Source organism: Palaemon carinicauda, chromosome 19 (assembly GCF_036898095.1).
Source record: "Palaemon carinicauda isolate YSFRI2023 chromosome 19, ASM3689809v2, whole genome shotgun sequence".
In the NCBI taxonomy this organism is placed as follows: domain Eukaryota; kingdom Metazoa; phylum Arthropoda; class Malacostraca; order Decapoda; family Palaemonidae; genus Palaemon; species Palaemon carinicauda.
The window spans coordinates 117,216,773-117,241,642 of NC_090743.1; the positions used below are offsets into that span (position 1 = coordinate 117,216,773).

Sequence of the window (24,870 nt, forward strand, 5' to 3'; positions counted from 1 at the left end):
TTTTCTCTTCTATCGCCTTCATGCGAACAAGTCCAGGGCGCGAGGGTGCCACGTATGGTACTTTCAAGTCATATTTGGAGACCAACCCCCACACTGTGTCCTTTGTGCAGAGGGCATCGCTGCGAGCAGGGTTTTCCCTACGTAGATTGTAGGGAAGGGCCTGCCTCCCAATGGGAGAATTTGGACGGCATAGGAAGAAGAAGGCCTAGCGCGATCTTTCTCCCTCAGGGGCGAGGAGAGCACTCTCTTCTTTGTTCTGCACCCCAAAATCTTTTCCAAAGCTCCTCCTTGTTCGCGCTCTTTCAAGGGACGATCGAGTAGGAGCCCAGACAGACTAACTCCTTGGCAACCGTGGGGTACTTGAGGGGGGTTGTTGCTTTCCCTAGAGGAGCAACTTCACCTCCAGCCGTCGGGGAGCCATTCTCCCTTTCAGATGTTTTGCAGATGTGGCCAACCCCAGGGATTTCAGGACCCCTTTCGAAGGAAGAACTTCTGCGTCTCCTTCAGCGCGGTGCTAGGAAGGAACTTTCTCCAGAGCCGTCAACATCTCACGCTCTGGAACTGTGCAAAGTTCATCTGTCGCCTTCTCCTGGACCTTTCACGTGCGGACAAGGTGATTGCTCGTGTTTGCCTTTCCAACAGCCTCTTGCTGATGACGACCCCACTAGACATCCTGAGACCTCGTCGTCCTGTAACCGGTTGCAGATGTTGATCATCAGGGGACCAACGCTCCTACCACCAGCATCGCCATCGCCTCGCCCTTCTGGACATTCTTCCCCTGATCGCTGTTCGTGACGGTCGGAAAATCTTCTTCAGGGAAGGCGTTCACGCTATAGAGCTTCGCGCTCACAAGACCTCCTGTCTCAATGCTCTCCTCCGAAGGGTTCCTCTTCACACAGAGAAGTCTCGCTATCGTGCTCGTCACTATCACGAGGACAGTCTATACCTACGTCCAGACGCTCACGTTCTAGATCTCTACGATCTAGATCACGAAAACAGCGCTCGTGAGGACGACACTCCTGTTCACGCTCGCAAGGGCCACGTTCACGCTCGCAAGGGCCACGTTCACGCTCGCAAGGGCCACGTTCACGCTCGCAAGGGCCACGTTCACGCTCGCAAGGGCACCGTTCACGAGAACAACATTCACATTCGTGAGGCCGACGTTCATGTTCGTGAGCTAAGCAGTCATGACGCTCGCGCCATTCTCGAATGAGAGCTAGACGCTCCCGTTCATGACCGCGAACCACGTGTTCATGGTCAAGGTCTAGACATTCCTTGTCTCAAGGTAGAGGTAGGCGTTCACGCAGCCTATCAGCGCGTAGCCCCTTAACCTGACCTTCTCCCAAACGACCTTGTACCAAACCTGATCATGAGAATGATTATCAATAAGACAGGTGTCCAGCTAAACCCCAGTGCCTTTCACCGCCTAGGGAGTATTAACCCTGGATAGGTACGCTACTCGGACACCCCTTTAAGGGTATACTCGGTCGCGAGCGACCCCGACTCCAAAAAAAATTCAGGAAAAATTTAGTTATGCATCAATCTGTATTGTTTGACTTGCTAAAAATACTTCAAAGAATGCTAAAAACTACTGAAAATATAAATGATACCCATCTACAAAATAACTATTTATTGGAAATATATTAAAAATTTAAGTATACAAAAAAAACACGACGTAAATATTCACAAAAAATAGAAATATACATATACACATAAATCCCTTTAGGGACACCTTCTTAGATGGCAAAGCAACAGCGCTTAATTGTTGGAAATGAGTTGGACCCATAGAAGTCAAGATCTGAAATGAGAAAAAAAGGGTAACTTTTTTTGGCCAAAATAATTTGTCCAAAGTTCATGAATTTTTTTGGGTACCCAAATGAAATAGGAAGAGGCTAATTTTTTTATAGAATAAACTCATATTATCCTAGAACAGAAATACATAATAAAATTTGCACTAAGATGTAATTTACTGTTATAACAGGGGCGAAATCTAAAGGTCATTTTTGACGGCCTAGTTTCACAATGTAAATTTCTTATGAAAATCATTGTATCTCCTATAAAATATGATATTTATGCATTAAAATATACCAAAATATCACAAATTCTATACAGAACAAGAATATATAGAGATATGCCAACTTACCTTTCGGGTATGTCAACAAAATGGCCGCAGACCGCAACAACTCTTACAGCCCAATCTACCACTTGAAATGAAGAATGGGGTTGCAAGCTCCATATTATCATCAACATATCTTTTTAACAAAATTAGAAGTGTGTTGATGACATCCATGCCGAGGGAAAACTGCCTGCTGGCCATTATTGAAGATAAATTAAAAATAAATAGAAAAAAATCAAATTTGCAAAAAATAAACAAAATTCAGAAATTAGCATTTGAGGGAAAATGGACCTCATGGCAATATATGGCATCTAAGCCAAAACCAATGTCATGCTAGTGGTAGACACACCATCCACCCACACTTTCCAACTATAAAGAACCAAACAAGTATCAACACTGTTCGACAATTTATAATTATGTAATAACTTTGCTGTTTGATCACTTACCCCTATAAAGGTATGTCAGGGTCGAGGTCGACCCCTGGGGGGGTAAAAAAACGGGGAAGGAGGGAAGTTAGACGAAAATCAGTCCTAAAGCAGACAATGGCATGTAGACTAGTCACCCCTTGCAGGTCGATCACTTCCATATTCGAGACAGCTGTTGATTTATGGGGAAAAAACAGGTTTTGAAAATGCTGTAGCATCATACCTTTCCAGGGTTAAAGAAGCGTTCGCCTGTGCGGTGCTTGGAAACGTGTCCCGCTGTGACGCATTCTCGAACGCTCAAGGTTGTTCCTACTTGGAGGCCTCTTCTGCCAACTTCCTTGGACGTAGGTGCTTCTTTGCGGCAGCAGGATGTCATTAGATCTTCCTCTTCTTGTGTGTCTCCTAGTGCTCCTGTTGCAAGCACTTCTGCTCATGAATCGCGCCCGTTGACGTGTGAAGCTCGCGATTTTGCGAGCAAATAGACGATTTCTGCGAGCAATTCGCGAGCAGATGTATCAGAACCGCGAGCAAGTGCGGTACCAACACCTTCGCCTCCAGCTTTCCGATACCCCTTCTAGAAAGTTTCAAGGAGCCTCCTAATCCATCCATATACCAAGGCACTTCCCCCAATTTTGGGGGCTAGCCGACACCAATAATGAAACAAAACAAAAAGGGGACCTCTACTCTCTGTTCCTTCAGCCTAATCAGGGACTCAACCGAGTTCAGCTGGTACTGCTAAGGTGCCACAGCCCAACCTCCCACATTTCCACCACAGATGAAGCTTCATAATGCTGACTCCCCTACTGCTGCTACCTCCGCGGTCATCTAAGGCACCGGAGGAAGCAGCAGGGCCTACTGAAACTCCGTCACAATCGCTCGCCATTCATTCCTATTTCTAGCACGCTCTCTTGCCTCTCACATCTATCCTCCTATCACCCAGAGCTTTCTTCACACCATCCATCCACCCAAACCTTGGCCTTCCTCTTGTACTTCTCCCATCAACTCTTGCATTCATCACCTTCTTTAGCAGACAACCATTTTCCATTCTCTCAACATGGCCAAACCACCTCAACACATTCATATCCACTCTTGCCGCTAACTCATTTCTTACACCCGTTCTCTCCCTCACCACTTCGTTCCTAACCCTATCTACTCGAGATACACCAGCCATACTCCTTAGACACTTCATCTCAAACACATTCAATTTCTGTCTCTCCATCACTTTCATTCCCCACAACTCCGATCCATACATCACAGTTGGTATAATCACTTTCTCATATAGAACTCTCTTTACATTCATGCCCAACCCTCTATTTTTTACTACTCCCTTAACTGCCCCCAACACTTTGCAACCTTCATTCACTCTCTGACGTACATCTGCTTCCACTCCACCATTTGCTGCAACAATAGACCCCAAGTACTTAAACTGATCCACCTCCTCAAGTAACTCTCCATTCAACATGACATTCAACCTTGCACCACCTTCCCTTCTCGTACATCTCATAACCTTACTCTTACCCACATTAACTCTCAACTTCCTTCTCTCACACACCTTTCCAAATTCTGTCACTAGTCGGTCAAGCTTCTCTTCTGTGTCTGCTACCAGTACAGTATCATCCGCAAACAACAACTGATTTACCTCCCATTCATGGTCATTCCCGCCTACCAGTTTTAATCCTCGTCCAAGCACTCGAGCATTCACCTCTCTCACCACTCCATCAACATACAAGTTAAACAACCACGGCGACATCACACATCCCTGTCTCAGCCCCACTCTCACCGGAAACCAATCACTCACTTCATTTCCTATTCTAACACATGCTTTACTACCTTTGTAGAAACTTTTCACTGCTTGCAACAACCTTCCACCAACTCCATATAACCTCATCACATTCCACATTGCTTCCCTATCAACTCTATCATATGCTTTCTCCAGATCCATAAACGTAACATACACCTCCTTACCTTTTGCTAAATATTTCTCGCAATTCTGCCTAACTGTAAAAATCTGATTCATACAACCCCTACCTCTTCTAAAACCACCCTGTACTTCCAAGATTGCATTCTCTGTTTTATCCTTAATCCTATTAATCAATACTCTACTATACACTTTTCCAACTACACTCAACAAACTAATACCTCTTGAATTACAACACTCATGCACATCTCCCTTACCCTTATATAGTGGTACAATACATGCACAAACCCAATCTACTGGTACCATTGACAACACAAAACACACATTAAACAATCTCACCAACCATTCAAGTACAGTCACACCCCCTTCCTTCAACATCTCAGCTTTCACACCATCCATACCAGATGCTTTTCCTACTCTTGTTTCATCTAGTGCTCTCCTCACTTCATCTATTGTAATCTCTCTCTCATTCTCATCTCCCATCACTGGCACCTCAACACCTGGAACAGCAATTATATCTGCCTCCCTATTATCCTCAACATTCAGCAAACTTTCAAAATATTCCGCCCACCTTTTCCTTGCCTCCTCTCCTTTTAACAACCTTCCATTTCCATCTTTCACTGTCTCTTCAATTCTTGCGCCAGCCTTCCTTACTCTCTTCACTTCTTTCCAAAACTTCTTATTCTCTTCATATGACTGACCCAATCCCTGACCCCACCTCAGGTCAGCTGCCCTCTTTGCCTCACGTACCTTGCGCTTTACTTCCACATTTTTCTCTCTATATTTTTCATACTTTTCTATACTATTACTCTGCAGCCATTCTTCAAAAGCCCTCTTTTTCTCTTCCACTTTTACCTTCACTCCTTCATTCCACCATTCACTGCCCTTCCTCATGCTGCCTCTAACAACCTTCTTGCCACATACATCACTTGCAATCCCAACAAAATTTTCTTTTACTAACTTCCACTCCTCCTCTAAATTACCAGTTTCTCTTACTCTCACCTCGTCATATGCCATTTTCAACCTTTCCTGATATTTACTTTTTACCCCCGGTTTATTTAGCTCTTCAATCCTCACTACCTCCCTTTTACATCCACCTACTCTATTCCCCCACTCTTTTGCTACAACTAATTTTCCTTCCACCAAAAAATGATCAGACATACCGTTAGCCCTACCCCTAAACACGTGTACGTCTTTCAATCTTCCAAACATTCTTTTAGTTATCAACACATAATCCATTAATGCCCTTTCTACTACTCTTCCATTTGCCACTCTTACCCAAGTATACTTATTTTTATCTTTCTTTTTAAAGAAGCTAGCACTTATTACCATCTCTTGTTCAACACACATGTCTACCAGTCTCTCACCACTCTCATTTTCACCTGGTACGCCATACTTCCCAATGACACCTTCTACCTCTCCAGCGCCCACTCTAGCATTTAAGTCACCCATAACAACTACATAATTCCTTCTACCCAGTCCTTCTACACACCTAGTTAATTCATTCCAGAACTCATTCCGCTCTTCTTCACTTTTCTCACTACCTGGCCCATACACACTGACAAACGCCCAACATTCCCTACCCAACCTAACCCTTACCCATATTAACCTAGATGATATCTCCTTCCATTCCACTACTTACCTGTCATCCATTCACTCAGCAATAACGCCACACCCTCTCTCTCTCTTCCCCTTTCAATCCCAGACACTCTACCAGACATTTCACCAAACATCACTTCACCTTTTCCTTTCATCTTTGTCTCACACAAGGCCAATACATCCATCCTTCTACTTCTAAACATACTTCCAATCTCACATCTTTTACTCTCTATCGTACTACATCCACGCACATTCAAACACCCCAAAACTAGAGTGCAGGGAGCAGTCACTCTCCCCCCAGCTCCATCTCCTTGTCGATGTCTCGCAGGAATTTTATACAGGAGAGGGGGTTCCCAGCCCCCTCGTCCCGTCCCTTTTAGTCGCCTCTTATGCCCCCGCGGCCACAGGGGGCCTCCTAATAGGCTCGTAAATGTTCCTATTAGTCCGGACCGTCCTTTTCCATCGAAGGAACGTGTTCCTCTGTCACAGAAACTCCTTTGCGTCGACTAAGGCTCCTTCTGGAGATCCCCCAGGGCATGTTCGCCTGCTAGATCTCCAAGGAAGCCCATGACTTACCTAGAGGTTCTGAGCTTCCTGCATGGGTAAGTATTTCTCTTTCCAGCCTGCAGAAGTCTCTGGGTGTGGCTCCTCTACCGCCACAACCACCGACTGCTCCAGTCAAAGCAACCCCCTAGGCCTCGTCGAGTTCATCCGTTGGGAGTCTAGATCCTAGAAGGAGATCAACGTTAGACAATGCTTTCAGGTCACCTCCATCCCGATCGCGTGCCGAAGGTCCTTGATCTATTTCTTACAAGGCCAACCTACCCTTTACTCCGGTGAATGCAAGGGAAACCATGACCAAGAGGCAGAAGAGAAAGATAAGAGGCATAAATCGACCTCACACCGTCGTCATCCACCCTAGGACGAACAGGGACATAGGCTCGCCCAGGGAGATAAACATCCATCCCTTCAATCCTCAAGAAATTGAGGTAGTGCCTCCGAACCAGCGTCCAATTTCCTTACTTTCTCCAGAGGAAGAGCCTTCAGCTCCTGCTGTCAAAGCTTTGTTGGGTGCCTCAAAAACCTTGCAGGTTCCCCTTCCTAAGACCGCGGAGGAACGTCATGTGCATAGGGTGTCGAAAGACACCCAGACGAAACCAAGGAACGCTACGGTAAGGTAAGCTCGTATAGCTGAGGCATAGAGAAGGTCCCTCAAGCGACATTGTTGACGACCCTGACCTACCCCAGGCTGTGGACGTGAGCTTTGAGGTGGACAACCCCTTGGGTTCCGATGATGAGAATCTTCCAAAGGCGGCTAGCCTAAACTACCACTCTGAGCAAGAGGGATGTGAGTCGGAGCACACCTTTTTGTAGGTCCTTACTTGTATGAGAGCCATTCATAAACTGTCTACTCCTGGTTCCTCTACCCAGGAGGGGGTAGGACATGGTTCTCGATGAAATATTCGAGACCCAGAAGCCTTCCAGGTCCAGTGCTGCTTTGTCTTTGTCTAAAGGCTTGACAGCCGCCAAAAAGAAAACCTATCGCTCAGATAGCCGGAACTTCTAGTTAGTTGTGGGCAGGTTCCACCTCCTGGTCTCTTCCACTTCCTTTTGTCTTACAAAGGAATTATTATGAGATTGAAGGGGAACCTCATTCCACTATGTCCCTCGACCCTTCAGTAAAGTCTCTGACGAAAGGTCTCCCGACTCGAACCCTCGCCTCTCTGGGAGCCTACCTCTCGGGAATTGAACTCCCTAACATAGAGAGAGGCGCGAAGTACACCATGCAGGCTGCTTTGTGGCTTGATCTATAGCTAGTATCCTTGGGCTTCATGGTCTGCTCCCACGATCTCTCAAAGTTTGTCAGGAAGACTTTGGAGTCTTTCCTGTTGTCGAGTACCTGAACTTTTTAGTTCCTGTCGCACCACCATTGTCAACTTGTGGGAGTATGCTATATTCAAGAGAAGGGATACCATCATCGGGAAATTCCACAAACAAGTGCCGAAGGTGGAAGTCTCCCGGTTGAGGAACTCTACCCTTGTGGGTTCTTCTCTCTCCATCCCAGAGGAGATTGAGACGGCTGCTGAGCGTTTCCTCCATAGAGCCATGACATGGAGGCCTTATGGTAGACCTTCCCAGTCATTTCGTACTCAACAAGTACCTTACTCTTCTCACCCTTCAGCTTCTAGGTCCTCAGGATCTACAAAGTTGTCCGAGTGGCCCTTTCCATCCAAAGGCCAGAAAAGGACCAAGTCCTTCAGAGGAAAGTAGGGAGAAAAGGTAATTTAAGGTGATCACTACCATTAGGAATGGCATTCCTCCTCATCTACCACCTGTGGGAGGATGCTTACAGCGCTTCTGGCAGAGGTGGCAGCTTCACGGGGTAGGTAGTAGGTTGACCAGGGCACCAGCCACCCGTTGAGATGCTACTCTAGTGTGTTATTGGGACCTTTGATGGGCCAAACAGTACTATATTGGATCCTTCTCTTTGGTTACAGCCAGTTTTCCTTTTGCCTACACATACACCGAATAGTCTGGCCTATTCTTTATATATTCTCCTCTGTCCTCATTTACCTGACAACACTGAGATTACCAAACAATTCTTCCTCGCTCAAGGGGTTAACTACTGCACTATAATTGTTCAGTGGCTACTTTCCTCTTGGTAATGGTAGAAGAGAGACTTTAGCTATAGTAAGCAGCTCTTCTAAGAGGACGACACTCCAAAATCAAATCATTGTTCTCTGGTCGTGCATTGTCCCATAGCCTCTGTACCATGGTCTTTCACTGTCTTGGGGTAGAGTTCTCTTGCTTGAGGGTATTTTTCCATTATTAATACAAACCTGGAGTTTTTTTTTTATATAAATTGGGCCGCCATCACCTGTCCCCCAGAAGTCCTGCCTACAATCAAAAGTGATGTACCTCACAGCTGCAAGAGTATACTGTACAGTATAGAGAATAGCTGGATACCCCCCCCCCCACGCCTACCTACTCAAGTGGTTATGGCAGGGTTGCCACCTCATAATTAAAAGTTTAATGGCTACCTTCCAGCTTTGCCAAAAGATGATCCAAATAAATAATTCTAGGTTTGTATTAGTTAAGGAAAAATACAAATTATCTCTGAATTTTTTCATATTTGTTGCTGCCGTTCTTCATTCCAACCTCAATTGCTCAAAAGCTAGAATTTTCATGCAGTTCCGATAGTCCCTACTGCTACCTTGGGATGGCTGATGTAGCGGCAGTAGGGGAGTTGACATATGAAGCTTCATTTGTGGTGGAAGATGGGGGAATGCCCCTTGGGCTGGGGCACCCTAATAGTACCAACCAAACACTACTGTAAAGTCCCTCATCAAGCAAGGAGTAACGATGAGAAAAAAAATCTCCTTTGTTTCTTTCTGGATGTCAGCTACCTCTCAAAATTTGCAGAAGTTCAATGGTAGGTAGATATTATTTTTGGTCTAGTAAAGTCTTTTGTTGACAACTGAATCCCACTCAAACCTTTTAGTTCCTTTGGTCGATACAATCTCACCATTCTTGTGAGCTAAGGATGGGGAGTTAGGGGGAGCCTATAGATCTATCTGCTCAGCCTTCAGCAGCAATGGCCTGATACTCCTTGGTCCTAGCTTGGGTGGAGAGGGGCTTAGGTGCTGATTATATGTATACATGGTCAGTCTCTAGGGCATTGTCCCTTGCTCACCATTCATGAACAGTATTTAAACCAGGACATTATTGTATTACCAGTGAGACTTAGCTTCTAGATAATCTTTTAATACAATTATGTATTTTGTTTACCATTCACACCTAAATCTTGACATTTGGAATATTTAATTAAACACTGCCAACCCTGGGATGTAAATTATGTAGGTTAAATTGAATTCCAAACATTACTTGATGGAATTGACTTATTAATGGATGGTTAGCTTATGGTTCAATTTCATTTTTGTATCTAGTTACAGAAGGTATTAATTGTAAAATTACATATTTTGCTTGTGAAATGGTTTCTCCTCAACTTATTACCATAATTATTCACGCCAAAATAATTAGGCAAGATACAACCCTAGATTGAAAAGCATGATGCTATAAGCCTAATGGCTCCATCACAGAAAAATAGCTCTGAGGAATGAGGAAAGGAAATTAACTACAAGAGAAGTATAACAATCAAAATAAATTTGTTTAAGATCATTAACGTTAGATTAGATCTATCAACTATAAAAACTTCATAAAAACAAAAGGAAGAGAAAAAAGGTAGAATAGCATGCCCAGTGTACCCTCAAGCAAGAGAACTCGCCACTTAAAACAGTGGAAGACCATGGTACAGAGGCTATCGCCCTAAAGACCATGGTATTGCCCTACCCAAAGACTTGAGAACAATAGCTTGATTTTGTATTGTGAAGATTTCTTGCTGAGCCCCATTATGATTTTTTTTTTTATAAAATTTCGAGAAAAAAAAAAGTTATTAGAGTGCGGTTAAAAGTTTTTCTAGACATATAAAGTTAATGTGCATCAATTGATTAATATTGTGTAGGATAAGCAGAAAATATCCAGAGTAGGCTACTAACTGTATAGGGTTCTTTGACTTGGGCATCCTTGCCTTCTTAGATTCATGGTTCTTTGACCCGATGTTAATTTATATAGAATTCTTTTATAAAACTCAATATGCTGTGGAATTTAACTTTACTTTTTTATATACACAAGTTTCAAAAAGGTGGTAAAATGTTTTATTGAATAAGGAACTTCTATTAAAGACTGAGAAATTATTCCAAATCATATTTTGCAGGTTTGTTGTTCAACAAAATTACCAGAAGAGTTAGACAATTTGCGGAACATGTTTGAAATGCACGTCCTAACATCGTCTACATATAAACTATTTCCACTGCTGATGGTGCAATTTCCTTAAAAGCAAGGATTTGATATAAGCTACATTAGTGTATCCAGTCAAGATCATCGTAAGCCGCTTGAATTGATGTGCTGCATACTACCAACATGTACATGGAGTTCTTGGTAAAGTATGCAAAAGAAATTTGAAGAGATGGACCATATGAAGAAAAATACCCCCCCCCCCCCCCCCACTGCAGAAAGTTTGATGAAATCATGCCAAGATTTTGCCCAAGCGAGAAAAGTTTGCTGGAGTGAAATAATCTACCAGAAGAATATGCAATGAAGTGGATATCCATGTCTGGAGATGTAGAGTATCTATGGTAGGTGAATGTGATGAGCAAGACATTGAGATTTTGTTCTTTGAAGGGATTTTACCCTTCAAACAAAACTCCTAATTACTTTCACACCAAAGAGGCTGAGCCACATTACGTCATGTGCCAATTGGAAACGGAGATCCAGAAATATATTACACACTTCACACGTGACTTGAAACATCAGGACGTGGTGTCACGCTGCTTTTGTGTGATAAATGTATATTACCGGATCTTTGTTTTCAACTGGGCATGTTACATGGTGTGGCTGGTCTCTTTGGTGTGAAAACACTGTTTTGTTTGAAACCCTTTAAAGAACAAACCTGAAAGTTTTGTAACACAATTACAGTCTCTTTTAAATTTTACATCTCCAGACCGTTTGAAAAACAATTTTCTGGTAAGCAATTATGCAATTATTTAGCATATCATTAAGCCTTATCAATTTATCTTGATTCAAGGATAATATAATTACAAATCTTAGAATTCTGTCTTTATTATACTTGATAAACAATACATTTTTCCCTAAATGCGTTATACTTACCTTCGTGGCATTGACTCATGCAATGTGATAAGAGTAAATATCTTCAGAGTTCTTTGTTTCAAGTCTGCTGGCAAGTTTTCTTGTTTTGTTGTTATCACATTTAATAGTTATCTTTATCACACTTAACCGATTCATTTGTGAACGAGTCTTTCACCACGGGGTTTAAGGTCCTCCGTTTCACGTTTGCAACTTGATATCTCCAGTATTCTTAAAACATGTTTTAGATGAGAACCCCTGTTAAGAAAAAAAAAAATAGAATTTTATATCCATTTGAATGTTAATTACCATAACAAAGAACTATATCAAATTTTATTAAATGTTATAATTTTGGATAGTAATTTTGGATAGAGGCACTAGCAGTTCTTTATAAAATAAAAAGGTCCATATTTTAAAATTCTTATCACTAAAATTTGTTTTCCTGAAGTGTAATTGTGTAAATATTACAGTTTATTCTTTTTGTTGCACTTTAGTTATAACTAGTTAATATCCACCAGGTGTATCAAGTCGTTCTTGAAGGTTAATTGGCATCATGATAACTACTGGTACTCTCAAAGACACCATAATACAGTATTAAATATTAAATTTCTTCCTTAACACATAATATTCCAAATATTGTAATGACCAAATCCAATATATTAATAAGCTAACACTAGTGAAAATTTAGTGAATTTATAAATGTCTTATTCTCAATTTGACAGTAACTTTCTCCCCATTTGGAATAATTTGAAACTATTCAACAGATTTTGAGCAAAGCGAAAAATCTATTTTTGGGTGAGATAGCCATGTTGTCCTGATGGAAGGTTCCTTTAGGAAGCTTTCTAAGGGATATTTAGCTATAGTGATACTCCCAGAATTAACCATAGGTCTCCAGAATTCTAACTCCTGGCACGAGTATCATTAATGTATCTTTAAGGATATCGCATAATATCGGGACGTATTTTTTGATACGACACAGCAATCTTCACCCCGAATAGATTTTACTCTGAGGGGGGAGGAGTGGCGAAGAAAGTGGAGCCGTTATCAAGGTACTCGGTGGACCCCCTCCCTGTACTACTACGGTGCATTTAAGCAGGAATAGCCGCAGAGAGTAGTTTCGGGTGGGGTCATTTTAAGAAGGAAGGGTGGGTTCATCAGGACGACATGGCTATCTCACCCAAAAATAGATTTTTCGCTTTGCACGAAATCCATTTTTTGGGCTCGGCCATGTCGTCCTGATGGAAACTTACCAGAGAATTAACTAGAAAGTACTATATCTGTGGGTTTGTATAAGTGCCTTTACTTTGATTGAGTTCCTTATATGGTCTCCTAGACCTTTATATATAACATTAACGTTATTTGTTATATCCACTAAGCTTGAAACTAGCTTAAGGCTTTCTGCCCCTCGCAGGGAAAGTGTCGACTTCGACTATAAGGATTCCAAGTTTGTATCTCCATAAGGATGGACGGTAAATCTCAGAGATTACCCTGCTCATCCCTTGGAAATCTGTACTCAGATTTCAAGTTGGGCCCTTCTAGAGTTTAATTTAAACTATAGTATGCTTTATTCGTCTGTAACCGAGATAGCAGCAATAAGACCCAAATACATGTAGTATTTTACCTTGTAACTAGATTATCAATGTAGTTACAATCAGGGATGAATCTGATCCGGCATTGAAAACACATCAGAGTCCATATTTTCTCTTGTCGAAAAAATATGTAATTTCATCGAAACGATGCCACTCAATAGAGATGTGAAACCAAATCTGACTGATTTGTACAGATTTTGGAAATGCATGAACACCATGATGCAACGTTCACCCGGCACTGGTGCTATCAGTCAGATATGCACCTATGTGGAACAGTGAGTTAATCATAGTTGTGATTTGCACTTGAGGGTAAATGTACCCATGCACCTGATGCACTGGAAAGTCCCAAAGCAGTTCACTGTTCGTCACAGTGCTTAGACGACGGGTTTTTTAACACTACCCGCCGCCATCACAACATTTTTTATTTCATGTACTTGCTTCGTATGGTGTTGGAAGAAGTTCCGTGAAGGAGCAATTTTCTTAAGATCGTGAGCTGTCAGGATCCGCTCTGCGAATAAGTAGGTGAGCACTGCTCTCAGTTATTTTAGGGAGAGATTTTGATCCTGAGGTTTCACCTCGAGCTGTCCTTCTTTGAAGTCTGAAGTTCTACGAAGATAGACCTTAAGACACACTACTGGGCATAAAGAGACATCTTCCTTTAGTGGGCAGATTCTCCAAGGACCCCACCTTTTGGTGGGCAGCTCGTTTTTTGGTGAGAAAAGTAGGATCGAGGAAAAGGTTCAGTTCTCCCTCTTCTGTGAACTGAATATGGTCTACATCCCTGATAGGGCCAATATTTCACTAATGGGCTAGAGGTTATTGCAAACAGAAAATTGATTTTGTGTTAGTTCCTTTAGAGTACAATCCTCATAGTTTAGGTTCGAAGCATAGTGCAAGACTTTGACCAACGACCATGTAATGGGCTTTGGAGGGGTTGCCAGCTTGGGTCTAGTGCATGCTTTGGCACCTTGAAGAAGGTTTTGCTTATGAGGTCCGTCTTAAAGGCGTATAGAAGAGGTCTAGTCAGAGACGACTCACACGTGGTTATCGTCGTGGAAGTCAGGCCTTGTTCAAGTAGGTAAAAGAAGAGAGAGACAGAAAGCTGTTGAAATTTCTGTTGGTCCCCTTGTTTTCACAAGGGTTACCCCTTTCTTCCAAGACAATTCACATTGTCTCCTGGTTGGACTTGACTTGTACTCTACAATGAAGTCTGCCTCATTCTTCAAGATCCCAAACTTTTTGTTTGCTGCTAGGGCAAAAAAATCAGGAGATGCAGGTTGTTGGTTCTCGAGAGTGAAATGTAACAGTCGACTTCTGCACAAGTTTGGATAAAACTGGGTACGGTAGAGGAAACAGCTACAGTTTCAATTCTAGAACTAGAGGAAACAGCTACAGTTTCAATTCTAGAACTAGAGGAAACAGCAACAGTTTCAATTCTAGAACTAGAGGAAACAGCAACAGTTTCAATTCTAGAACTAGAGGAAACCAAATGTTTTTGGGCCATTTGGGGGCCACTACAGGAGTTGTTCCTCTGAAGGATCTTAGCTTGTCGAGGACTTTTAGCAGGAGATTGGTTAGTGGAAACAGATAAATTCGATTCCAACCGTTCCAGTCGAGAGACATGACGTCTATCGCTTCTGCTTAAGGCTCTCGTAAGGGGCTACATAACGAGGTAGTTTCTTGTTGTCGCTCGTTGGTTTCGCCTGGATAGAGCATCCGCCGTCACATCGCGGAACCCTTGTAGGTGAACTGCTTGATAAATGCCATCTTCTCTTATTTGCCAAGCGGAAAATGACAAACATAACGTGATTAATGTGAGGTGAACTTGAGCCTTGTCGATTTAGACATATTACTATCACCTCGTTGTTGAGGGCCAGTCTGATGTGGACTGGTCTCCTCAACGGTAGGAGGATTGTCATAGCCTCCAAGATGTTGTGAAAGTATTTTGAACTGGAATGATCAATTTCTTGCCCTTTTTTTCATGCAAATGGCCCCGTTCTTCCAGGGAGGCTTCCCGTGTGTATCACCACTGATGCTTGTGGTGGTTGCAAGAGAATTGTCTGTGTTAGGCTCTTATTCGTTGACCACGGCCTTAATAACGTGCGTAATCGAGTCGGTGTCAACCTTGTTGATCTCTTTGAGCTTTTGATGCGTATCTTCTCCAGACTCCTGATGCATCCTTTAGCTGTGCTTCTAGCACCGAACTGGAGAGAGCCCATTACTCTTTCCTGTAGGCATCTTGAAATCCTCGTGTTGGATTAGTCTCTTGACAGATGCCGCTATTTCTCTCCTCTTCTTTAATAGAATGGAGAGGTGGTGTGACTGCAAATTCCCATGGATTCCTAACCATTGAAACTTGTGAGCTGGAGAAATGCGAGACTTCTAGCGATTGATCCTGAAGCCCAGGTGTTCCAGGGACTGGATCACCTTTCCGGCCACTTGCAGACAAGTAGTCTTGGATGTTGCCCGCACCAGCCAATCGTCCTTCGGAGCGTAGATGCTGGACGATCGTGTCCGCTAGCTTTGTGATACCTTTGGGGCTATGTTTAGTCCAAAGGGCATGGCTGTGAAGACATATTTTGTCTTCTGTAGCCTGAATCCTAGGTAGGAGGAGACGGGGCAACTGACTGGTAGGGGCCAGTAAGCATCTGCCAGTCTATTGAGACTGTATACGTCCCTTTTCGGTAGAAGGGTCCTTTTGTGTTGCATTGTAAGCATCCGGAACTTCTTGTTCTCGATAAACTTGTTGAATGGAGACATGTCTAGAATGACTCTGGGTTTGTCCGAGTCTTTCTTGGGAACACAAAACAGCCTTCCCTGGAATTTTGATGGACTTCACTTTTCTCATTACCTTCTTGTTCAAGAGTTCTGAGGTATATTCTTCCAAATAAGGGGGTGGAGTGTTGGAAGAATTTTGGAAAAGTGGGGTGGATTTTTGTTCCATTTCTAATCGAGTCCATTCGTAATTTGGCTGTGGACCCAGGGATCGAAGGTCCAACGATCCCGAAAGTGGAAAAGTCTGTCTCCTACCTGGAACCTCTCATTTTTTAGAGATTCCTGAGGACTTGTTTCCGTGACCACGTCCTCCTCCACCCTTGGGAAGTTTCCGGAGGATCCTCTTTTTGGGCCCTTACCTTTGTAGGGCCAAAAGGTGGTCAAGTGCCTTTCAAAGCCTGGATTAAACATAGGTGACTGGCTACCAGCTGTTGAGAGACCATCTGGAGTGGTTTACGGCTGGGCTACCATTTGAGGCACCGTGGTCGTGGTCATGGTCACGGTCGGAAATTGTGCAGTTCTAATGACTATTTCCTTTTGAGGACATGCCCCACTTTTGGAAAAGGTTCCTATTCTCCATGGTGGCTTTGGTAATGACTTCTTGGAGCACTTCCTGTGAGAAAGGGTCTTCGCCCCAGATACATGATGAAATCAGTTTTCTGGGTTCGTGTTTCACCATTGTTGCGGCAAACACATGGTTTCTACAGGTCCCTTTTTGACCTGAGAAAAGCCTACAAATCCATCACAAGGGTGGGGCGTCATTAAAGGTCTGCCCACATTTCCAAGCAGTTCTGATGAGACAGGGAGGCGGCAAGACTATCTTTCATCTCCTGTTCTTCTCAAAAGTTGGTTTGGCAACTTTGGAAGGTTCTCATTAAACTGCTGGCCTGGCATCTCCAGATCCAACTTCGAGACAGAAGATTAGATGTACTTCAATTCCACTTCTTCTGGCTGGTGGGCATAGCTAGAGATAATGGTTTGCATTTCTCTAGGATTGGGCAGGGTTTGCCCTCTTCGACTGCTCTCATGACACAGTCTAGGGCTTTCCCCGAAAGGGGGAAGACTCTGGAGGAAGGAGCAATGAAGTTGGGTGCTTCTTGCTCACTACTGAGACTTTGGAGTTAGTATATCCGGCCCCTTTCTGGGTCTTGGTAAGGATGGCTTGTGCCTTGTCATGTTCGAGGACAAGAGACTTCCTTCGGTATAGTCTCCTCGCGGGATGTAGGTTCATCTCGCAGTCTCACGTAGCAATCTGGGTACGCTGCAAGCTGTGCCAGAATTGAAGCTCTTCAAGGGGATTGGACCCCCCACTTCTCGGAGATATAAAGCTTCCCATTCAACATGGGCATGTATTCCATCTACCTCCAGGGATTGGTTCGGAGCAGTGAGGGAGGTCAGATATTTTAAGGTGCTAAGCGGAGCCCCTGGAAGCGCCAGGGCGTTTCCTTGTACCTCTCTCTTCACCTCTTTGAGATCTTGCTTATTCTTCTCTTGTTCCTTCTGGAACAGTGTCAGCATCTGCTGGATCGACTCTAGGAGCGTTTTGCTCCTGCCAACCTGTCTAGCCAGTTGGGGAGTTGGGGCTGAAGAGGTTGACGGCATAGGTTGATATGCTGGTACAGTGAGCTGAGGGACCTCAGTCACCGTCGAAACGGATCCTTCTTCCTCCGTGGGTGGTTGAACCACTCCTTATTCAGGGCCTTCTTGCAGTAGGTCCTGTCCGGTGTCAATGGACACCTCTGACATCCGATCTTGGTAGATGTCCAAGCCTTGCAGTGCCTTGTTGATATCCGCGTCCACTGTCCGTCAGATAAAGGGAGGCTGGTCCTGTGCCTAAGGTACAAACGTATCCAATTGAGCCTTAGGGAACAGTAGGTACTTCAAAGATTTGTTAGGTAGGTAAGGTCTCAGAGAGTTCTTCTGGAAGCCTCATACTCACCTATGATGGGTTTCCCTTGCTGTATCCCTTGACTCCGTAGTGTCAGGGATATCTTTTACAAAGCCGTCGGTCAGCAAGGTCAAGCGATTGGAGCGACCCTTCGGGTCCCAGAACCTCAGGGATCCAGATACGATGTACATACATCATACATATACCAAAGGCACTTCCCCCAATTTTGGGGGGTAGCTGATATCAACAAGAAACAAGATAAAAAAGGGGACCTCTACTCTCTACGTTCCTCCAGCCTAACCAGGAGCATAAAACCTGTACATCGTATGCCCACAAAAGTTCTTACTCTTGTGGTAGCAGAACACAACTGTATCCTTCACCATTGGCACCTCCTGTAGGGGAGAAAAAGGGTGAAATGAGTACTCAGTTTATATCATTGATATAAATACACATGCTTAACAATAGTAATTCTTACTATTATTTTTAATAGCTTAGGTAGTAAGCTGGAAAAGAAGTAGAAAAGACACATATCTGTGTTTCCTCTCCAGGCAATTGCTGTGACCTCCGTCATTATTATCTTTAATTTCCTTATTAGGGAAAATATAGAGTGGAATAACTCTCGTACGTAGAGCCGAAGTCAGTGAATATTTACACTAACTCTTCCACTTCCACTTGTAGAATATTAATACTGCACAGTATAATAATCAGTATCCTGATGATCTAGGATTCATCAGGATGTTGAAGGAATACTTCAACTCAACATTTTATTTGGTCTCAGCAATCGACTGTAAAAGGACACACAGTATATTGGAAAGATTTATACTACTGTATCATTGTATACTGTCGTTTTCTAACTGCTATATTGTTATACTGCAGGAATACTAGCTACTGTATTGTCATATACTATAGTTTTACCGGCATACTACTGGGGTTAGTCTAGTACCTGTGGCACTAACTGATAGGGAGAGAGAAAGTATGGGAAGGAGGACTCTGTATTATTATAGTTTAGTACAATAATAAGGAGTGTAGGGGGCTACTGCCTTCTACAGCCTTCTTCCCGGAATGGGAATTCTAATGGAAGGGGAGGAATACACTGATTCTAGCTTCCATCCAGCCACAAATTCTGTTGCCGGCTGCACTGCCAGTTACAAGGTTTGTGGATGGCAATCCAAAAGAGGACTGAAGAATTCTCAACAGTATAATGGGTTTCCCACTGGCAGCCGTCAGGGCCGGCTCAACCTTTCCCGAAGCTTCGCTTCCGTTAGGGAGTTGGTCGAGGCGGTAACCTAATCGCCGTTTGTAGGAACCCGGCCGGTAACCCAGTCAGCCTGGTAAGTGGGGATGATTGTAGAATACCGGCCAAAGGACATTTGTGACGGCTAGGCCGGCACTAAAGGACAGAAGGGGGAGGGAAAGGGTCTTATATTTTACAGAGGAGAAAGGTGGCGGCAAATATGCCGTCTACTTTCGGCTGTAAATCAAGGAAGCTTAGCTTCCTATACCGGCGCCGTCATGGGCGGCAGGGGAATAACAATTCCCCTGCCGGAGACATTGCCGGATATAAGACATGTCTTCTAATCCACAAGGGAGAAAGGAGGCAACAATTATGCCGTCCACTTTCGGTTGCAGACTAGGGAAACCGAGCTTCCTTTGCCGACAACGTCATAGCCGGCAGAGGAACAACGATTCCTCTGTCGATGATAATGTCTGCTACAACTTTGCCGACAACATCATAGTCGGCAGAGGAACAACGATTCCTCTGTCGATGACAATGTCGGCTATAAGACAATACACCCTGAGTCACTGTCATACTTCAAAGCCGGGATACTCGCCGGCAAACTAGATTGAGAGTAAAACACTATCCATGTCAAGTCGGAGTTAACTACTCGTTGGCGATAACGGAAGCTAGGGTTGCCGCCTGGGATGGCGGCACTCAGGGGTAAGAAGGGTTAATCCTCTTTTCTCTAAAAGAGAAACGTATCGCATTATACCAATAATTCTAGGGGATATATATATCCCCGACCGAATTAATAGAAACAATACTAGAGGTTAAACAATGGGATTAACGTTACTAACGTATACTAAACGGGTTAGCTAGCCAGACTAGAGTGGGGACCACGGCTACGAGTGATACCACCGAGGCCCTATCGTATACGAAAGAACGTTATAATTGGAAGAGAAAATATATGTATCTGCAATCTTCACTAGTATAATTTTGCCTAACTAGCTAGAAATTTCTTTAAAGGTCAATACCAGGAGCGTTGCACTACTAACTAAATAATTGCATTTATGGCGTGCGACAGCGGTCTCAAGATGGCCGCCTCCAGAGATGGCAGTGCTCCACTTAACACACCTAAATTATGTTAATTTAACTGAGAAGGGAGCTATAAAATTATGCACAGAAAAGAATAAATACTCAACTTCCCAGAGGATGAAGATGCTGGAGATTGCATGATAATATTCCTTGAAAATAATAACAACACCGAGAGAAACGAGGGAGAGCACCGTGCTTAAATGCTACTTTTAAAAGTAATGATGCGCCGTAGTAGTACAGGGAGGGAGTCCACCGGGTATCTTGGTAACGGCTCCCCTTCGTTCGCCACTCTTCCCCCTCAAAGAGTAAAATCTATTCGGGGTGAAGATTGCTATGTGTCGTATCAAAAAATACGTCCCCTGATATTATGAGATATCCTTAAAGATACATTAAGGATACTCGCGCCAGGAGTTAGAATTCTGGAGACCTATTGTTAATTCTCAGGAAGTATCACTGTAGCTAAATATCCCTTAGAAAGTTGCCTAAAGGAACCTTCCATCAGGAAGACATGGCCGAGCTCAAAAAATTTGTTTTAGTGGATATGGATGATTTAAATACCTTATCACAATGTACATTAAAAGAATATCATTCATGGCAAAGAATGAATAGTTTGAAATATTTTACTAATTTTTATATCGTGAATACTGTGATACTTTCTTCTATCATTCAAGAACTTGTAGAAATATTTAAACTATGAATGAAACTACACAGTTTAACCTTTCATGGTGATCTGTATTCATTTCTAATTTCTCTTAAAATGTTAACCACAAATATCATGTAAACTTTACTTCGAGATTTTCAATATAAATACTGGAAGATATTACATTTTATTGACATGTACTGTACTTGCTGATAAAAGTTATTCTTTAATCAAACTAAATGCTTAAAGAATCTATTCTGACATCATCGTGAGATTTCCATTTCTTATGATAATGGTTATCAAACACCTCATTCAAGACTAGTATAAACATTCTTATCAAACACCTCACTTAAGACATGTATGAAAATTCTTTACCTTACTAAGTTCCAAATTGAAATCTACAATTCAACGAGAGTATTATACCTGGAGATGATCACAAAAATAGGTTTGTCACATACCTTCTCATTTAAATGTTGAATAATGTTAGTCCTTTCTAAATATCGAACTAAATTGGGTTTCATGATAACTTCTACACCTAACCCCAATTACTTCCAGTCTGGCCTGCAATTAATAATTTAGGATTTATGTCCAAGCTTTTACACTTCATATACAGTTCATTATCAATTACATTTATGTATATCTACTGAATAACAGTGATCCTTAAGAAGAACCATTGATCATCTCACCAGATTGGTTTGAAACTTTGATTACTGAATTCTATATTATAACATAGCCCTACTGATTTAATAATTTTTCATATGGCTTCTCTTCATGTTTTAAGGGAAGATGCTTGCATTTTATCTAGTTTGTATTAAGGAAAAGGACATTTTGTATTAACCTAGGAAAAGCACAGAAAAAGGAAAGGGCCTTAAAATATGTTTATCATATGCAAACTGTACTGTATGTAAAAAAAAAAATAAATAAAAAGTATTTCCTAATTATCCAAACTGAGTCTTGTAGATTTGGTTTTTTATTTCACTAAATCCGTCTCTCTGCTGTTAAAATTTTAAAACGATGTGGTGGCAGTTAATGCCTTGTGCCGATAGTCCCACTCACCCGACACTCAACTGAGAAGCCACTTTGACCTTAAACAAGGAAACTTTAAGGACCCAGGTTTTAGTTGGTAATGCAAATTACTTTAAGAATTTGTGAATTGCTCCTACATGAAAACAAACCATCGCCCTTTAATAGGAGACTTCCCCTTACGAGGGAATAAGTTCCTATAACCAAGCTGTCTGGTCTAAATCCCAGGATGTCGAAGCACAATTACCTGTGAATGGTTCCTCAGTGATGAACCCTAACAACCGGGAATAAGATGTCCCATGTATTAGGCTAAGTTTGTACAAAAAAAAATTGGTAAATTGTCAAGGAAGAAACTATATCCATATAAAGGCAGTGTCCGAAATGTATTTTTCATGAGAAAAGAGTTTACATGCATCTAAATTCATCCTCACCCTCCATAAAGAGGATGGGGTGATAATTCTACAAAAAATTTCACATAGTAGTTGCTCAACTGCAGGCTTACCTGCATCATATGTCTGATCCAACAAATAATGGCTGCACCCTAAGAGGCAACATTTCGACTTCTGCCTTCAAAACTTGCATGACAGACAGGTTCTTCTTGAATGCTATTCTAGAACCATTCCCTCAGAATTTATGGGCATGTGCTCGAGAAGTTCCCTCTGCTACTTTGCTAGTTGCAGGCTATGTCTGTCTTGTAGTTTTGCAAATCCATTAGATGGTATTCAAGGAAATCTTTTTCAATAGCATACTGGTGCTAAGAAAGATCCAAGTCCTCTTCAGGTAGTGCCTTAACAAGACAGAGAAGTAAATCATCTTAATCTCTCTAAATTTCTTTTGAGGAGATTGAGAAGGACTCAGACCTAGAATCGTAGATGGTTGGGTTCTTGGTCTAGGCTACGAACTCCAGAATGAAGGTATAGGGGACCTTCCTTCTGGATGACTAGTTACAAAAGATTTCGAGCAGTTTGCCAATTCACTTCGCCAAGGCATGAAGGAAGATAGTCTTGAGAATCAAATCTATCTGACGAGTCTCAAGGGTTCATACGGGGCCCTCTTAAGCAATCCGAGTACTTGGGTGACGACCCGCGCTCAGGTTTAACTTCCTTAGGAGGACAAGACTGTTGTAAGCTCCTTATAAGCATAGACTGTTCCCAGGAAGAGGAAAACTAAGCCCTTCAGTCTTGATGACTGCTTTAGGCCAAGCGATAGCCTTCTCTGCGAGACTTGGAAGAGCTTTTCCTAACGTAGGTAGACTTTTTAGTCGGCTATCAATTACAGAGGGCTTCAACCAGTGAAGTATCACTTTCACAAAACATATAGCAGATGTCCTATTTTCCCTGGTAAATACGTGCATTAGATCTTTGCAGTTGTTCCAATATTTCCTATACTGTAGTGACTCGCAGAAAGACTTTCAGACTGAAGAGACAGGGATGCCACAGAGTTGTGGTACCTCTCTAGGTAAGGTTGGCACGATTTGGTTAGGCCATTGGGGTAGTTCTCTAGATATCTCAACGAGGAGCATCAGCAACTCGGGATACAATCTGGCATGTGGCCACTTTGGTGCCACCAAGGTCATTCCAAGATTTGGCATTGTTAACAATCTGTTGGTCACTCGGGGAATCAGGCAGAAAGGTGGAATACTTCTGCATTGATGGTGTCCCATGTATGTAGAAAGGTGCTCTCTAGAGGCCCAACAGACTTGGAACTGGAGAACATACAGGGAGCTTTTTGTTCAGCCTTGTGATGAAAAAGTTTCTCTACAGATAACCCTACAAAGCAAGAAACCTTTCTGCTACCAGAGGATGAAGAGAACATTCTGCTCCTTCTACTTGTCCGGGACAACTATGCATACTGGGTAGTACATTCCTTCTGCCTGAAATGAACCTCAATGACAGCTCTACTGTGTTGCTGAATGGCTAAGCGTGTGCATGCTTTATCAACTCGTATAGGGACTGAAATAGTGGCAAGCATGCTTCTTGACATAAACCAATACCATGTTCCCTATCAAACTTTGTTGGAACATTTGTAAGACTAGAGGTGAGAATAGGTTGTGCTACCGCCCTGAGTCTGCCTTTGTTGTTATTTGATGTAAAGATACATGCTGCTTATATGTCTCTACATACTCGGGTATTCCATCCTCTGCTTGGGAATAAGCCTTGGCTTTTCCCAATTAACCTTAGTCCCCAGATTATGGCAAAAGGAAAGAAGACTTCCTCGATCCTAAAACAACCGTTGTTGGCCTGTGCCCATACAAGAAGACTGTAAACAGAAGATTGCAGGAGGCAGGATTTTAGTTCAATAGACTCCAATGTAACATTCTTCTGCCAAAGATTTTGGAATTAATGCTGTCTACATCAACTAGAGCAAGCTCCAACCAAGGTAGCTGAAGAAGACAGGCTTCAATTTAATCCTTGAGAGGCAACTAAACACCAGTCAATGGACATCAATATATCCTTGATAGGGGAAATGGTTATCTCCAAAAAATTCGAACTCCTGGATGAAAGATGATCTTGACTAAAGTAAGACTCCATTTGCAGGTGGAGGTCCAGAATCGGGTGCTGTCGGGTCTATGTAATCCCTAGATTCCTCCTCCCTCAAGAGACAGGGAGATCTCTATTTTCTTGGTGAATACAATTTCTTCAAGTACTCCTGTACCAAACGTAGAAAGGAACCAGGACAGTAGCCTGAAGAGGGGAGGACAGCCTGTAGATCAGACTCATTGAGGCTGGGGTGCACTCAATTCTTGTCCTTCTTGGTCAACTAAGCTCAAGGTGCTCTCACCTTCAAAGATCAAATATGAAAACGAGGTATTTAACAGCGCAGTCTCTGGAAACCCTGTTGCAGGTGACAAAGGTCTTGGTGATGGATGAACATAAGTGA

General features: G+C 42.8%; 2 long non-coding RNA genes across 2 annotated transcripts in view; one reads left to right on the forward strand and one right to left on the reverse strand.

The window, feature by feature from the left end:
- LOC137658763 (uncharacterized) overlaps nucleotides 1-11,762 on the forward strand; it is a 45,129-nt gene extending 33,367 nt beyond the window's left edge. Inside the window, exon 2 of the long non-coding RNA XR_011047412.1 lies at nucleotides 10,833-11,762. This is a non-coding gene — a long non-coding RNA (uncharacterized lncRNA). The remainder of the gene's footprint in view (nucleotides 1-10,832) is intronic.
- A 149-nt stretch (nucleotides 11,763-11,911) lies between these two features.
- Nucleotides 11,912-24,870, reverse strand: part of LOC137658764 (uncharacterized) — a 53,690-nt gene continuing 40,731 nt past the window's right edge. The window contains exons 3-4 of the long non-coding RNA XR_011047413.1: nucleotides 21,426-21,528; nucleotides 11,912-12,332 (exon numbers count right to left, since the gene is read on the reverse strand). This is a non-coding gene — a long non-coding RNA (uncharacterized lncRNA). The remainder of the gene's footprint in view (nucleotides 12,333-21,425; nucleotides 21,529-24,870) is intronic.